This window comes from Mus pahari, chromosome 3, assembly GCF_900095145.1.
Source record: "Mus pahari chromosome 3, PAHARI_EIJ_v1.1, whole genome shotgun sequence".
Taxonomy (NCBI): Eukaryota; Metazoa; Chordata; class Mammalia; order Rodentia; family Muridae; genus Mus; species Mus pahari.
The window spans coordinates 124913626-124932133 of record NC_034592.1 but is presented as its reverse complement, the minus strand read 5'-3'; the positions used below and the strand labels follow the sequence as shown (position 1 = coordinate 124932133).

The following is an 18508-nucleotide window of genomic DNA, read 5'->3' as shown; positions in this document are numbered from 1 at the left end:
GGACACAATATGTCTTGTCACTTGTTTGGCCAAGGGGATAAGGTAGAAATGACATCTTGAGCCTTCTGAGCTGCCTCAGAATGACAGTTCTTGTTTTCTCCTTTGGGAAAGGGAGCCATAACTGCAATGCAGTTCAGACTAGACTCCCCTGGACAGAGAGGGCCATAGAACCAAGCTCAGAGGAAGCAAGACCCATGAGGGAGGCAGTGTTGTATCTTCTAGTCCATCCCAGATGCCTGTAGGATGCAGAGTGGCCACCTTAGCCAATGTCCCAGAGCAGAAAGACTGCTGTGCCCCCTCCATCCCTGGCCCATAAGCAGGTCTAAGTCACCAATGCTTATGATCTTACTGTGGTGGTTTTCAGTACCACCACTTGGTGCTGCTCGTTCTTTTCTGGTTTGGTTTGATTTGAGCTTTGAGACAGGGTTTTACTCTGGGCCCAGTCTGACCTTGACCTTGCAGTTCTCACACTTGTATCTCCTGAATGCTGGGAAGGTAGGCATGGGCTGCTTTACTACCTGTTCCTCATGCAAAAGCAGAAGTATGAGAATCCTGCGGGAGGCTTGACTAGCAGAGGTAAAACAACAACCCTAGAACTTGCAGAGACCCATTACCGAGATGCTCTGAAAGCAATCCACTGGACACCGTCCACTGAGAACAAGACTGCAGTCAATGAATACCTGCATATGTACAGGATCTACTCCGTTTGTTCAGCTAGTGGGGGACACAGAGCAATTGTGACTATGAGAAGCTAGGGACTTCTCAGTGTGTCTTTAAATCCACTGCAGTAAGTGACATATTTAACAGCCCCACACACAGCACCTGCTGTTGAGATTCTTCATGAGGATGACAGCACTGATTTTTGTTCTTGGGAGGAAATAGCCATCACGGTTGTTCTTGTTCCCTTAATAAGGCCAAGCTGGTTCGAGAGCACGTGCCAAAAATTTAGCCAATTATTTCTTCCCTTCCTCCCTACCAAATGGACTGAACAAGCAGGCGAAGATCTGCCAGCTTTCCTCCAACAGGCAGACTTCATAATGTAGATTTCACAATAGGTCTGAAGTCTGTAGGTGACAGGCTGCCTTTAAAAATTAGTCTGGTTCCCATGTCCCTTCTAGTGTGACTACGACAGAGACAGAGAGGCTCCTTAACTGGAGAATACAGGCAGAGAAAGAAACAAGTCTTAGGAATGCGAGGAACTGTTTCTGGTCAAAAAGAAATTCACATTCAGATGCCCAGGTGCAACGCTCTTATACAGGGGTTTACAGGGATTTCCTCTGCCTCGCATGCATGTCGTAGCACTCCCGAACAGACAGCCCAAGGGCACGTTTTTCTTCCCTATTTTGAGTCTTGGCTGTAATTTTCTACTTGAGTATTTCTGCTCTTGGGAAGTTAGCTTAGGGATCGCTTGGCATGTTTATCTTGGAAGAGAGGTATTCTAGAAGTAGCCTGGGTTTGTCATTTGAGTAGCATGCCCTCAGCTGAAAAGGTACTTTTTTTTTTTTTTTCAATTTCAGAGCCAATTCACGCAGAAATCCAGCAGGGGGCGCCAATGCAGAAGACTTGCTCTCTAAGCCCACCGTGCACTCTTGGGCAATTAGATTAGCATGCATCTCACTATCTTTTAGAAGGACATTCTGGCTGCGTTCTATCTTTCCATCCATTTTAAATGCTTCCAACGAGTGAGTTCTTACTGAAAAAGTGGGCCTTTGCCGGTGTATGTGTGGGGTGGAGGTGGAGGGAGAGGAAGACACCACGCCGCCGACTCACATTACCCGGTTACCAGTAAGTGTTCGGAAAGGAGCAGCTCGGTCTATCTTCACAGGAAATATATAAACAATAAAAAGTTAAGTGGGGTAGGGCATATAAACTTGTGGTTTCTAGAAGGGATTTTAAAAGGGTTACAATAAATGTGAAGCAATACCTACCTACAGGGAAGCACCGGGCTATTTTGTTAGCTGAAAAATAAATTTCCCACGGAAGCTAGCTTCCGGGTAGCTAGAGTTTCCCAGCTACGGCACACGTAGGGTCATCTATTCACTTGAGATAATACACTTCCATGGCTTTTGTGTCGTGTGTGATGTGACATTATACTTTCCCACCCTAAAAAAGCAGAATAACCAGCAAGAATTTTTCTATTGTCTCCTTCCCGCGTCTCTAGTATTATTTCCGACCATCTATCTTTTAAATCATAATTTATTAAGCATGTGCTATTTGCAAGAACACATTTCATGAAGTTTACATGAATAATATGAAGGGGTCTGCCTGCCGAATAAATTCATACTCAAAGAAGGGATCTGTCACCGCTGGGCTGTGACAGGAATTCCGTGCGTGTTTAATTCTCTGTTGAGGGAGATGGCAAGGCGGAAGGAATCCCAGCATTATGGCCAGAAGGTGTTATCTTGATATTTTTAGTTCTTTCCACAAGCTGTGTATAGAAATGGGAATCGGAAGGGAAATCAATCAGGGTAAGTCCTTGGCTGCTGCTGGGCCAGCGGCCTGATGTGTACTGCTCGCTGGCACGCCGTTACCTTTTCTTACTCTGGTCTCCGGAATTTTAGACACAAGCAAATCAGTTCAGATACAGCAGTTCACAGACTGAATTCTTGGTCCTAAGCCTTCAGTCCCCTGTAACAGGATAACTACTTGTCAGTGTCCTCCGTCTGAGAGTAGGAGGCTCACTCCACTGACTTAGCTGCTTGACCTGGACAATGAATAAGGCCAGCAGCACTTCGATGTGCTGCACAGCTGGGTTTGCGTCTTCTGCTTCCACCTTCTGCCATGGCGAAGAAGATGCTTTTTCAGCTGCTGGTTGAAGGAGGACAAGAAGTAGGTAGAACAGCCTTCGACCCAGAGTAGAGTGAGGCCAAGACTAAGGAATTCACGTCTCAAAATGGAACCACCTAGCCAATCCTAGCCAATGTAGTTGATCCAGCGACCAACCTACAACCTGCACACTCAGGTTCTCATGAGCATGAGAAAAACCAAAACCAAAACCAAAACCAAAAACCTTCTTGTAAGTAACTAGAAGTCAGGAGAGCTTATGGCATTATTGTTGACGAAAGTAACTAATAGTTGAGTAATATATATGGAATGTTTTTCTGTTATTTCTTACTAAATGTTGACACTCTTTTGTGTATATTGTAGGTATTTGTATACAATCCTATTTGTATGCACAGGTATGTGTGTGTGTGTGTGTGTGTGTGTGTGTGTATGTGTGTGTATGTGTAGAGGTCAGAGGTTAAACAACTCTTGGGTGTATTTTGAAATCACTTCTCCACTTTCTCTGTGTGTGTGTTTGTACGTGTGTGTGTGTGTGTGTGTGTGTGTGTGTGATATGTGGTAAGTCTGTACATTTATGTGCAGATAAGGTTACCCATGAAGGTGGTCAGAGCCAGAAGAGGATTCCAGGTGTCCTGCTATGTCACTCTCTGTCTTAATCCTCTGATGTAATGTCTCTCACTGTATCTGCAGCTAGACTGGTAGTCAGCAAACTCCAGTGATTCTCCTGTCTCTGACCCTGTACAGTCAAATGTGACCATGTCCCGCTGTTTGCACAGGTGTTGGAGATTTGAACTCAGACTCTCACACCTATGCAGCAAGAACACTTACCACTGCACCATCTTACCAGTCCCTACCCACCCTATTGATTGATTGAGACAAGGTCTCTCATTCATCTGCAATGGCTGACCACCAAGCCAATCCTCCCTAGGTGGAGTTACAGGCACCCAGTACTGCCCCTGGCATCTTTGCAAAGGAACCAAATTTGATTCCTAAGTTTGCACAGCAGGTCTTTAACCAACGGAGTCCTAAGTTAGCTCTCTCTGTATTATGTGGAAGGAGATCAGTCTTGCCTGAATTTTGTTTTCTTCTCATCCATATATTCATTTCACACATTTCAAAATGGTCTAGGAACATACATTTGGAAATGAAATTTGATTACATAAGAGGGAAATGGTCCTGAAGATTGCCACTGACATTAGTGTGATAATGTTTATGCTTTGTTTAATTATATAGTCATGGGAGCAACAGCTAGCATGTGCTGATTGCTGTCTACCTTCTATTCAGTTTGAAAATACTCTGTATAGACTATTAAGTGTAATTCATAAGACAGCCTCAAGAAGCAGCTATGACCACAGCACTTTGTGTAGGACTGCCACAGCTAACAAAGAGCCATTGCAAAGGGTCCCAAGATCAATCTGTTATTGCCTCCCTGGAAAGACAGCTAATATTTATTATCTAAATATGATAGTGAAGTTCTGGGAAGACAAAATTTACAAAGTTAAAATTTTAAACTTTATAATTTAAGCTGAGGGCAAAGAATTCTCTGAATTAATAATGATCACAAAGACTCCAAACTTTTTGATACTTGAACCATGTGGATCCAATACTACAATTCTAAAATGTGTTATAATACTTTATACATTGGCATAGCATAATAATATAAGTATTGACATTTTATTAAAAAAGGCCTTTTTTGTATTGGAATAATTTTAAACAGCAAGTACGAAAGGAAGGAGGATTTTTTTGTTTTGTTTTGTTTTTTTGTTTTTCTGTTTTAAGTCTGAAACACTAGAGAGTGAACTGCAAATAGAACCATATCCCTATCATTCCATCAGCTCTGGACATGTTGGTGTGAGTTTTATAAAAAACAACAAAAACAACAAAACAAACAAACAAACAATAAACCAAAAACCATTCTCTTCCTGTCTCTTCTTGACTACAACATAACCACCAAGACCTGGAAATGAACACAGATGGCATTCTGCTCATCCAAGCCACACTCACATTATACCTACTTCCCAAGACATCCTTTGCAGCCATCTAGGGGTACCCACAGCACGTCGCTGTCAAGTTTCTTTGATCTCCTTCCACGTCGTCGGCTCAAGCCTGGCGCCCTGCATGTATTCTCTCCTCAGATGACCAGTGAGAGCATCTATCTATCGTGGTCAGCTCTGTTCCATCTCTCTGGAATCCAAAGGCAGGGAGGAGTGGGGACTGAAGAAATTAGAGATGGAGTGGAGGTGGGGGGAGGGAGGAAACGCTAATTCCAAACAGTTACAGTTTTGGTTCTGAGGGTGTCACCAGCTGCTTGATCTCCTGGCGAGAAGTCTCCAAGTTGGCTGACTCCTATGAATGGGAAACCTCACGCCTGTCTTTCAGGAAAGATAAATAGGTGTTCACCTGAGTGATCTGCAGCTGCGCTTCCTGGCAGCTGCTGCCTCCTCTTTATCACCTATGTGCTTGGCTATCACACGCTCCAGTGAATCCCCTGCAATATTCTACTCTCCTATTCTCCACTTTTACAGATACAGAAGTCGAGGTGGTGTAAATTAGGTACCTACCCTGATCTAGCAGAGTCCCTTTAGAGCAGTTTTGATGCGGGTCAGATTACTACAAGGCACAGCTTTTCTCTTGCCAGAGCAGATTCTTGTGACCGATGTTCACCTGCTGAACAGTGCACAGCATCTGCATCTCAGCCCCCCCCCAAGGTTCACATGGAGATCCCCAATGAAGCGATGACACAGTGTACTCTTTTAAGAGGGGGAGCTGACTTGAAAGTTATAGGGATGTGGGATATGGCAGAAGGGATCATGTATTCTTGGGGCTTCCTGTCAGTTTCTACAAGACCTTGTCTCCCCATTTGATCTCTTTCCCTTTCCCGTGCCACTATGAAGGTCATAACCGGAGTATAAAAAGAAATGCCCAACTTTGAACTATAGGTCTTCAAAGTGTGGGCTAAATAAACATTTTTTTATGAATTACCCAACCTTAAGTATTTTGTAACAACACTTTGCTATAGAGGACCTCTCCACCCCCTGCCTCGGCACCTAGGTGGTACCTTAAGTCAATTAGGAGCTCCATACACACATGCCAAGGGATTAAGAGGAAACCGTCATGCTCCCCAGGGAGCAAATTCTTAATTGTGCTTGGCATATATTTCATTTCTTTAAGTTGAAAAAAGTATGATGTCCACCTGAGAGCTGTTCTTAAACTGCATAAAGCTGTGGGTTATTTTTTTTTTTTAAATCCATATTTCTTCACTATCAGATGGTTCCTACAAAGCCAATGGAATAAACTTTAAGGAGCAATGTAAGTTAGAATCTATCTATTTTTATCCCCACTCGTGAACTGGCCTCCCTCCTCTTTCTCTCCAAGTCTACAGCAACAATGTCCCAACATGCATTGTTGTTCCAGCTCTCATTTCCAAAGTCTATTCTCAGCTTGGAAGCCAGTTGGCTTGAAACTGTGAGCTAGGACACACAAAGTCTTTGCTTGCCATCTCTGGTAGAAAGGACTCTGTGGTGGGACCCCTCAGGCTTCTCTGAACTCATTCTTCTCTGTTCTCCTGTTAGCCACTGAGAGAAGACTGGCATGTTTTAGGACAGACTACCATATTAATACACAGTCACAGTGCCTTTTTCTTTATCTTTAAACTAAACCTTAATGGCAAAAGCTTAGCATGGCCAGGGGCATTATTACCACTGTAATCTTTTAAAACCTGCTGTGCTTCCCGACCTTGTGCTAAGCATGCCTCTGGATGGATCTACAACCTTTCCTTTTATAAAATTATGATCTTAAACTGAGCACCCTCAAAAAAAAGCACCTGTAGTTATGTGAATAAGAATGGCCCCCATAGGCTTCCTTATTTGAACGCTTCTGTCACCAGGCAGTGGCACTATTTGAAAGAATTAGAAAGATTTAGAGGTGTGGCCTTTTTGGAGGAAGTGTGTCACTGGGGGGGTGGACTCTGAGATTTCAAATGTTCCTGCCAAGCCCACAGTTTCTCTTTCTGCCTATGGATCAGAATGTAGCCCTCAGCTACTCCAGCACCTGCCTGCCTGCTGCCGTGCCCCCTACCGTTATTATAATAAATGAAACCTCTGAAACTGTAAGCAAGCCCCCCAGAGACATGACTACTTTTACAAAAGCTGCTGTGGTCATGATATCTCTTCACAGTAACAGAACAGTGACTAAGACTATGCTCCTACTGAGAATGATCAAGAGTGGACCCAGCCTTGCCGTGCAGCAGAGGTGCAGCACTTGGGGAGGCAGAGGCAAGAGGAGTTCAAAGCCACGATGGTCCACTACAGTCAGACCTACACAAAGAAACCCTGTGTTGAAACAGACAGACAAAAACAAATAAACAAATGGACCCGCTCTATAGAAATATGCATATTCTCCCTTTGAATAAAAAGTTCCTTCCATTCAGTTGGTAGATGAGAGCACTGCTTTAGAAATAACTTACATGTTCTCCTACTTGCTGCCTGTTATAAGTCTTTCTCTATACTTGGTTATGAGTATATTGGCTTTTCACTCACCAAGATGGGAGCCAATTGGGTTGCACTCCCTCTCACTTGCTCCCAGCCTTTTGGGCTGTGGCTCTTTCTCCAGGACTCTAGGACCTCTTCTTTCTACACCTTCCCTATCTGCCTAGCATCCTTCCTGGTTACCTGCAAGTCTTTGTTCAAGTGTCTCCCTTCAATCTTGTCTTTGCTGAATCAATCCTCCATATAAACTCTCAGCTCCTCTCATACACATACTCTCTCCTCCTTAATCGGAACCATCCCCATTGTCTTTATTCATCATCTTGCATGCAGTTTATGTAGGTATTATGTTCATGTTTTTATGTACCTGTCACTGTTTGAAGGTCCCTCCTACCCAGGCAAAGATCTTTGTCCACTTCACTTCCTGATATCCAGGAGCGATATAGAGTGAGAATGGGATATGTCTTCAGCAACTATTTATGACTGAATGAAATATGAAAACTGCCTTACCTGGCCTTGACAGGTTTGTGAAGATATCATAAACAAAGAGAAACTATCCCCTTTTTAACTTCTTCAGATTACTTCTCAAATTGGAGATGCATAAATCATGTGAAGAAGAATTTTCCAAGACAGTTGACCCAGATATGTGAGAGCGGACCTCCATTTTAAGACACTTGCTGCTATTTTTCTCCTTACTAGACAATGAACCATAGGAATGAATGGTTTCCCCAGGCCCGAGGCTACATGTATGAACCTTGCTCTAATGTAGTTCTCTTGATTTATATGTAGAATTTCTTGACAAGATGGTAAGGCTTCCATGACCTGTGTGTGTGTGTGTGTGTGTGTGTGTGTGTGTGTGTGTGTGTGTGTGTGTATAGTGGGGGTGCTAGGTCCTACTTTTCTGTCTGCTAGAAGCAGGTCTATCCTACCCTACACAAACTCGAAGAGTCGGTGCAAAACTCATGGATTGGTCTTCAGTTACAAGGTGAGAAAACCTGTGAACCATGTCTCAGATACCACAGTGACCTTGAGAAAGAAGAGGAAATCATGGAAAATACTATTTTTAAAGTATGTGTAGCTATCAAAGGAGACATGAGTGTGACTTAGCCAAGAAGAGGAAGTATAGGACATTATAGCATGTATCTATTCTTTCTATACATTTTGTATGATGGCAGAGAGCCAACATCTAAGAATTCACCACGTATCTGTAGAAGGATTGAACTTCCTGGCATTATAACATCAACAGTCTGACCTTAGTAAACCCATTAGGCTGTGATGTACCTCGGTATAAAAATAGCAGATTATCAGTACATTGGAGATCTATTTGCGCTATCACATGAGACCCTAATAGCTCACATATGCTTCAGTATATGGCATGTCGATACACTTACTCCAATGGGGCTAGCTTTTAATCAGAGGATTTCTAGGTATTTTACAAACAGGATTTATCAGCAAAGCCTTCCCCAGGAGAGGCTGTGGCGCCTATAGAGACATACAACATCCTGCACGCAATTAAGATCTATTAAGGAATGATAAGAAGAAGAAAATGCTAAGGAGACATTTTTTAAAAAGAAGCTAATGAATGGAAACTAAGCAACTTTCCCAAGTCTCCCTATGACTTGATGGGGCAACTAAGATCAGAGGTCAAATTATGTTGACATAGATAGCCACTGTTGTAGGTGATCAACTTCGGAGGAACATCAATAAATTGCACGCATTCCCAAATATTTGCATAACCTGGTCTCTACTCCATAGCTGGGAAAGTTGTGACCAAAGTTAGTTTACCTTAATAGCATTTTAATGGAATTTTCTCCCCTCCCCCAGACCCCTTCTTCATCGTAATTTTCCATTAACGTTAAGCCACAAGATTAAATTTCCTTCTAAAACCTATAATTCTCTATATTGTCATTTCTGTTCCCCAATCAAGAAAACCAGTGTGCCTACACATTTTATTTCAAACGGGCACACATTGTACTTTGTGCAGATGTTAAACTCAGAATTGGCAAAAGAAAGCAGGTTTTTTTTTTTTTTTTTTTTTAACTTTCTCTGAAGAATAGGAAAAGACTGTCTTTAAATAGAACCATCATCCCATGAATAAATTCAAAAGCCGTTATGTATATTTGTCATCAATTAATGTTTTCTGGGCACCTACAACGTTCAAGATGCTGGGGAAAGAATAAATTAAGTTTTTTGGAAAACAAAATACTGCCTGGGACAGAGGGTAGGGGCAAGGAATGGCCTTCATGAGATATGTCTGTCTGTCTATACAACATGGAAGCTAGAAATTATTAAGAAAAATTATAAAACTTATTTCATCTATATACATCTAAATAAGTGCTTGGTGTTTGAGCTGAATAAGACTGTCCATAGTGAAGTATTGTATCTCTCCTCAAGGTCTTGTCCCCATGGTCCCTTAGGATGTCACTGACAGCAGATGTATATGCATGAGAGCTAGTTTCCTTATGAGCCAACTCCAGAGGGAGTTTCTTTCATATGATGAATAGCCTAACTTATACCCTATCTGGTACAACTGAATACACACATATCTAAGATTGTAGGCATTCCCCACATTATCCTGAAGAGAATAAGCTTTCATTTTTAGACAATTTGAACTTTCTTTCAAAATAGTTGTCCCTTCCATGTTGAACCCCACTATTTTAGGTTGAAAACAAAAAATTGTAAGGTAATTTTTGGAATCTTCTTCAGTTGATAGAAATGTTGTATACAGATTGAATCTGGCCATTTAATAACAGTGTGCCCTCACAGAATCTATAATCCAATAGACCTCACAACCACCCCAAGGTTGACTAACAGAAAAGCAATGCTTTATTTGTATTTTATTTCACTTCTAAAACTCGTTGACTAATGGCTTGGTGTGATCACATTTTTATCTGTGTCTGATATTGTATCAGGGTAATTTTCAACACAACATTCCCTTTACATTACATGAAATTTCGGTGGTCACAGTACCCACATGGGATTGGTACCATGACAACTTGAGTATCAAAATTCACAGATGCTTACATCCTCATATAAAATGGTGTGTTTTTAACATAACCTGATCAGTCGTCCTGTATGGGTTCAACATTTCTTGATGACTTTACCACCCAATACAACGTGAAGGCTATGTGAATTGTTGTACTGTTTAGTTTAGAGACTAATGATAACAAGGAAAGGGTCCAAGTCTGCTCAGTAGAGATATCATTTCTCTCTTTAGTGGAATTTGAAGCTTCAGAACCTGGGGATACGGAAAGCATCTATAATTTGTAATCAGTGAAACTATACAGCTTAGGGCAGAAACAGCCGAAGCTGAGTTTATGTATAATTAGGGTGTAGGAATCTGTCTTTCCTTTAAGCTCACAATGTCTTTCGGTAGAAAACACTTAGAACTTACTGGATCTAGGCCTGAGGTTCTCAAATATCACCCTGGCCCAGAAGCCTCAGGCAGGCATCTTACAGTGCACATTGCTCAATTCTGCTTTAGCAGAGCTAGGGGTGGGATCTGGACCTTTGAGTGTCTAAAACTTCCCAGGGGATAGACCAAGGTTGTTCGCGGTGGGGCGTCACGCCGTGAGAACCATTGGCTTTCCTGTATTTAACTAGTAAAAATAGAAGCTACGCTATGATGCGGTTCTCATTCATCAAATATGGCCACAGGCAGGCAGCTCAAGTTCATGACTAGATTGCTCCCTCTTCACCTTCTGAAGCTTTGTAGCCATGAGTCGGGTAGTCACTTGAGAATATAGTTATTTACTAGGAAAAGATATTTTCTAAAATAAGATTAATGTGTAAAATTTCTCTTTTCCCCAAAATTTTGCTTAAAAAGTCTTAACTATACTACTTTTGCTTGAGATACGTTTAAAATCGTTGAGCGAAACATCTTGGAGCTTCTGCTTTTCAGAGACTGAGTTGGCAATTCTGGTTGATCAGGGTTTCTGATCAGGGTAGAAAAACTTTCCCAGAAGTCTACTGAGGAGACCCATGAGTGGCCCAGAGCCTCTGCTACGCTTGCCAAACAGTCTGCTGGATGAAGGAAGGATGGCAGTACTTGCGCTTCGGGTGAGCATCCAGTTCCAGTCATGGGCAGTCAGTGAAACCTCAGTGGAGGTATTGGTTCACCCAACAAAACCATTTGTCCTTGAGCAAAATTTCCTGAGCATCTAGTCTCTACCATAATGTCTCTGTTCGGACTGTGACAGCCACTGGCCGCATGCAGCTATTTGACATTTGAAATGTGCTAGCCCAAACTGAGATGTCCTGTAAATATAAAATACACACCAGATACTGAGGACAATGTGTTGCAGTGACATTTGAGACGCACACATTTAGATGACATTTGCGTTCTACGAAGCAAAAATGAATTTTTTCATTTTTCATTCAGGTGTCCTCAGACTTATAATCCTCCTGCCTGAGCCATCCCAAGGCTAGGATTAACGAGGTACGTCTATGATTTCTTTAGTTATTTAAAATGGCTTTTCAAAACTTTAAAATGACATGTGCATTTGTGAGTCACACTATATTTCCAGCTCTTAGAATTGCTTGAATTACAGCTGGTGAGGGGAGGGGCACAGAGCTGGAAGTCCAGTTGGGCAGATGGGTATTGTCTCTCAAGCTGTCTTTCCCTTGTTTCTCCCTTCTAATTTCTGTGGACACCAGTGACTTCTCCCTATGAAAGTGAGGCAGGAGGTTTCTTGAAGTGTGGTAGGGTGGCAATTCAACACTATAGGCAGCCTAGTCTATAAAATAGCGGTAGCTCACCTCAAAGGTGCGTGCATGCTTTGTTCCAGTGTCCGCCAGAGGACTGGGACCCAGCCGTCCCCCACAAGGTCTTTGCACCTATTTCATATTCCTTTCCTTCCCCAATCTCACTGCACTCTCTCCCTCCCGGAGTTTCCTGGGATCAGTGATTGTCCTTGAATTCTAGCCTGAGAGTGTGCTTCGTTCGGGTAGATCTGATCAAAGGACGTTTTAAACCGACTAGCAACACAAGCACACTATTCCCAATCATGCTAAGTGCTGATGACGGGAAATGAAGATTGCTAATTGACTCTTTGCAAGATCATCCGAGGGCTTCCCCATAGACGTGGCATTTAAACTGAGGATCCTAAAGCTGATCAGTAAAACTTAATAAGATGAAAAGGGACCGATCATGATCCAGGTGGAGTGAAGAGCACCTGGGAGAGGCTTCTTATGGGAAGACCTTGACACTTTTGAAGATTTGAGAGAAGTCTGTGGGGTCGGGGTGAGAATAGCAAGTGCCACACAGGGGCCTAAGTGAGAGAGATTCAGACTAGAGGAGGAAGGTAGTGGGGGGTGGGCAGAGGGAATGTTCCATGGGTCTAGGGAACAAAACCTTAAGATCATATATGCTTGGGGATGGACAGAAATTCAGCACAGTTGGAGGACGGACCACAGAGGATGTGAATCAGGCAGGAGTAAGGTCAGGTGAATAAATTGCCATTTAGACAGGACTTCACATCCTTTGGTGGGAGGGTAGCAGGGAGCAAGGGAAGGAGTCGCTTTCATAGGATAGCTATGCGGAGCATGCGTTGAACAAAGTGGGGAGAAGAGACAGCTGTCTACAGCTCCATTGGATTTGATTAAAATTCGTCAGAGGAGGGATGACAGAGACATTCCGGGGGCAGAATCGGTAGGTTTGGGGAGCACTTAAATGGAAAGACGGCAAGAGAGATGATCACAACGTCTATGGGAAAATTCTCCCTCAAACAGTCATTACAACGTCATCATATAGCTGTAACTGTTTTGTTTTCCTGGCGCAGAAGTAACATTGCAAGTTCAGCAGCAGACCAGGTCTTCTTCCACAGCAAACATGGAGTAGACACTGTTGCATGCCTTGATCGATCACCATATTATATCACTTTGCATTCTACTCCAGCAGTAGTCTGGGAAACCAGAGGCAGGGTGCTTGAAAACAAAAGGATGGCAGATTTGTCAACATAACCATGAGGTAACTCATAGGTATATTTTAGGAGGAAGAGAGCATGGATACCAAGAAAAGGAAACTTAGTAAGGCGCCAGGGAGAAGGGTGGGGCCATGAGTTAAACGTTAAAGCACTTGTGATGTAAGCATGAGGACTTGAGCTTGGATACCAAGCACCTTCATAGTAAAAAGCTGGGTGTGGTTGTGCATCCCTGTAATCCTAGGGTTGAGAGGCAGAGAAGGGAGAGCCTTTATGGCGTCAATGCTCAGTCAATCTAGCCAATTGGCAAGCTCTACCTTCAGTTAGAGGTGTTGTCTCACAAGGTAAGGAGAAGAAAGGGAGAAGAGGTGCCTCCATCTGTATGTACATGTGTACATGTGCCTCCATCTGTATGTACCTGTGTACATGTGTCTCCATGTATATGTACATGTGTATATGTGCCTCCATCTGTATGTACATGTGTACATGTGCCTCCATCTGTACGTACATGTGTACATGTGCCTCCATCTGTACATACATGTATACATGTGTCTCCATCTATACGTACATGTGTACATGTGCCTCCATCTGTATGTACCTGTGTACATGTGTCTCCATGTATATGTACATGTGTACATGTGCCTCCATCTGTATGTACCTGTGTACATGTGTCTCCATGTATATGTACATGTGTACATGTGTCTCCATCTGTATGTACCTGTGTACATGTGCCTCCATATGTATGTACATGTGTACATGTGTCTCCATGTATATGTACATGTGTATATGTGCCTCCATCTGTATGTACATGTGTACATGTGCCTCCATCTGTACGTACATGTATACATGTGTCTCCATCTATACATACATGTGTACATGTGCCTCCATCCGTATGTACCTGTGCATATGTGCCTCCATGTATACGTACATGTATATATGTACCCCTACCACATCTATACACACATACATATCACAAACACACTAAAAATAAGTAATGTGACACTTGACATACAATCTTTAACCAAGTGAAGCATGCAGGCGACAGTCATTTTTGTATGGTTCTGCTACTTGCAGATATTCCTTGTTAGATTTCTATTTTTTCCTTTGGTGACCTTGTCAGAGTTGTCACATTTTGACTGATGGTTTGAGACAGTTGGCTCCAATATCTGTTCTCTTTCTGTCGCAAATAGGAATATATCCTATTGTTATCCCTTGGGCCCTGCCTCAGCAAAACGGACAACAGCATACATTCTGTGATTTTTTTTCAGACCGATTATGACTCTCTTCCACATCTCTAAGGGCTCACAATTTTTTTCCCTATCAAGCTGTCCTTTAAAAATCAGCTGTCATTTTTAGTTTAGTATAAATTGCTTTCATTTATTAATAAATCTGTCAACTCTCCCAAGACTACTGATAACACTAATTATCCAGTCTTTTTGAATAATAATAATAATATACAAAGTAGGGAATTCTAGGATTACTTCATCTTGAATTTACTAAAAAATTCCCATTATGAGCCAGGCAGTGGTGGCGTATGCCTTTAATTCCAGCACTTGGGAGNCAGAGGCAGGTGGATTTCTGAGTCTGAGGCCAGCCTGGTCTATAGAGTGAGTTCCAGGACATCCAAGGCTACACAGAGAAACCCTGTCTTGAAAAACAACAACAACAACAAAAAAACCCGAAAACAAAAAATTCTCATTATGAATATATTCCCAAAAGAATCTTATTAGAGTTTTATTTTGGACTTATTTTGGATTCAATTTTCTATTTGTTTATTTTGATCTTTATTCTTTTCCCAATACTCTGTCTCTTTTCCTCCTGTGAGGGTAATACCCGCTCTAATGAATCTTCTCCAGAATATAGCAATACACACAGACACACAGGCATAGGTATGCACCCATACATGCACATACGCATGTCTACACACACACACACACACACACACACACACACACACACACACACACACTAGTGCTGAAGATTATATGCAAGGTCTCATACCTTTAAGGTGGGTACTCTACCACTGGGCTTTTCTGGTAGCCCCACTTACTACATTCTAAACAACAATTTGTCAACAGACTCAAGAACTAGGAAAAAAAAAAATGGTTGAGGGTAGCCAATGATGCTAAATCACAACAAATATCAGAAACCACATCAAAAGACAAACAACATCTGCCTCCTCTCTCCTGGTGGTAGAGTGGGCCACTGCCAGGATGGGTACTGCTATAGACATGAAATGACATATGAATCTCTATCTCAGGAATATTCTGGCATGTTCTTTGTTCTTGCTGCCAAACTGGTCAATTTACAGAAGTCTGTCCTTATCAGATGCACTCTTTTTGGATAACTTCGAAGGAATTCCAGCTGTCTCCTCTCCACAGAAATATGTTTGGTGGGGGAAAAAAAAGATTGAAAAAAAAAAAAAATATCAGATTGGCTTGTGATCAATGAAAACCATCACAGCAAGCAACGACACTCACTGAAGTGGCGATCAGTTGCTTTGTGGGTCAATTCCCTCTCATGGGTCTTGGGGAAATTTGCTAAATGCATGGGCTCCTTTTGGACCTAAAGAGACAGATGTCTGTGAGGGTACAGAAACAGCACCAACAAGAAAAACTCAACAGCTCTACAGCCACCCCCTGAGGAAGGAAGGGTTTTAGGATTTTCTGTCTTCCTAAAAGTTAGCTTATGAGATTAAATCATCGCTCCCCATTCTTATTGCTACTATCAGACAATTCCTGCCTTGATAGGACCAGTACTCCATTATATGGACCTCCCAGAAATCTGTAAGCATCAAAATGGGCTTGTGTTTTAATCTCTGTGCAACGTATAAGGGGTTGTTGTGGAAAGTTCAAGCCACAATTGCAAGTAATGCTGTCCTATAACTGCTGATGTCAATCAAAACAAATCAAGACGGAGGGAGAGACATTTCCCATCACATGACATTCAAACATATGCATATGTTTGTTGGGCAGTTTACATCAATGGTGAGGATATAATCTTCTCAACACCAGGCTAAGAGAGGTAGGATCAGGATCATTAGCAAGAACAAACAATTACAGGAAGAAACGGTACATGTTCAAGATAGAAGATGACCCTTTAAAGTTTATCTCATTAAAGCTAACTAAATTATGCTTTTGGTCAGTTTTAATTATAACTAATAATGAGTCCTATATAGAAAATGTTAAGAGGGTTAAATAAAAACTGAAGAGTGGAACTATTAGGATGAGGAAACACATATGCACCTCATTTATTGATGCTTTAAATTATTCATAGTTAGACACACACTCCCCCTTACCCCCGCGATTGTTTGAATTGGTCAGTCCTTGCATAGGGTATAAGAAGTGATTCAGGTTAACAAATATGAGTTGCTTTGGACTTGGAAATCCAATCGGAATGTGTTACTACTTAACTAGTTGGTCAAACATTAGTTTCCATGCACTGCTTTGAGATTCTTTCAACTTTATCTCTTCCATACGTCTGCCAGAATGCCATCATTAATCATATATGCACATTAGCTTGGCTACTTTTATAGACACCTGGGGTACATGATAAACTTTTTCTAATGTCCCAGTAAGACTATAGAGCAGTTACCTTTTATTTTAATTTTGTTTTAAGAATTTTCATGTAAGTTGTTTTAAAGAGTAGAATTCTCTTTCTCTTTCTTTCTCTCTCTCTCTTTCTTTCTCTCTCTCTCTCTCTCTCTCTCTGTAATCTGTCTTTTCTGTCTCTCTCTCTCTGTCTCTCTGTCCCTCTGTCTCTGTCTGTCCCTAGCACACGTGATGCTCTTGATGAAGTGAGCTAATGCTAAACAATGAAGATATAAATGCCAAATTTTAACACTGAATTAAATTCTCCTTTAAAAGGCACAGTTGACACAAGTTCCCATTGTCATAGAAAACCTTTTTGTGCCAATATTTAGTGAAGAGAAAGAAAGGCTTACTGACCATCCATCCATTCTTCTCCCTGTGTTGGCGAAGGCTATTGTTATTCACTTGATGGATATAGAAAGGCAAAATGCTTTCACAGGGAGACCATCACCTGCAGGTCTATAATTCCTTTCTGACAGGACCACATTAGTCATCTTAGTGACTTAATTTTTGAACCTGTTTCTGTCTCCCTGAAGGCATGAGAGAAATCCTATGTAAAATGTACCCATCCTGAAAGGAGGACTCGCAAGCTCCTTACCTAGAGTAAGATAAATTAGATCTCCTTAGGTAACTTGAGGGATGTGGAGAGGAGGCGTTCTCATTGAGCTGGGGTGGTGCAGTGACACATATCTAAAATACTTTCAAGGACAGCCTGCATATCTCACTGAATGCTGGAAAGCAGTGGTCTACAAACGGTGGCCTGGAGCCTTGTTTTAGCAAATATAGCCTGCAAGCTAAGAAGACATTTTACTTTTCTAAAGGGTGATGGTAAAAAGAAATAAAAACAGCCTAGTAGTGGTGGCTGCAGCAATGGTGGTGCACCTTGAGTGCCAGCACTTGAGAGGCAGAGGCAGGCAGAGCTCTGAGTTCAAGGCCAGCCAGGTCTACAGTGTGATTTCTGGGACAGCCAGGGCTGCACAGAGAAACCCTGTCTCAAAACAAAACAAAACAAAACAAAACAAACAAAAATACGTTTCTATTTGGTCCAAAGTGTGTTGGCCACAGCTTCAGAGTGAGCTACTAAAGCTACATGAGTTGACTCAGCTTAGGACTCTGCACACGTGAACTCCGTGGTGAGGGGTGACAGTCTCTGTGGTACAGGATCAACTTGAACCTCTATTAAGATAACCTTCAGCCACCTCCTATCTACCAGTGACATCATTTTCTGTAAACCAGCAGGCATCCCCAGGGTTTTGATGACTCCGAGACCTTAGATGGTATTAGAAAGGACATCTGAGCTTAAGTCAATAAAAGAATGTAATGTTTGAGGGACTCTCAGAGAGTCCTGGGTAGGGACTAAGCTAGGAGGTAAGATGGCTTGGGACCAAAAACTGGAAAGATGCTCGGGATTATTATGGTGGTTTGGAAAATATGCCCACAAAGCCTCCTCCCAAGTCCCCTCCTCCAAGAGAGGAGACTTCAGTTCCGCTTCCTATGCACAATTATGGATTTGGTTCTAATTAGCAGAGTGTAACCAAAATCACAGTGAGGCGCATTTGTAATGGAGTTACAAAATGACTGCCTGCTCTAGCATGTGCTATGGCTCCTCCCACTCCTTTGCTCTGGGGTAGCCAGCTGCCTTTATGAGCTTACACATCAGACATCAGCATAAGAGAGGCCTACATAGCAAGAGAGTTTGCTTTCCTAACAACATCCAGCGATATATATA

At 42.1% G+C, this 18508-nt stretch overlaps 1 protein-coding gene across 4 annotated transcripts in view; it reads right to left on the bottom strand.

Moving 5' to 3' along the window:
• Macrod2 (mono-ADP ribosylhydrolase 2) overlaps positions 1–18508 on the bottom strand; it is a 1928923-nt gene that overhangs the window by 132163 nt on the left and 1778252 nt on the right. The window lies entirely within an intron of this gene.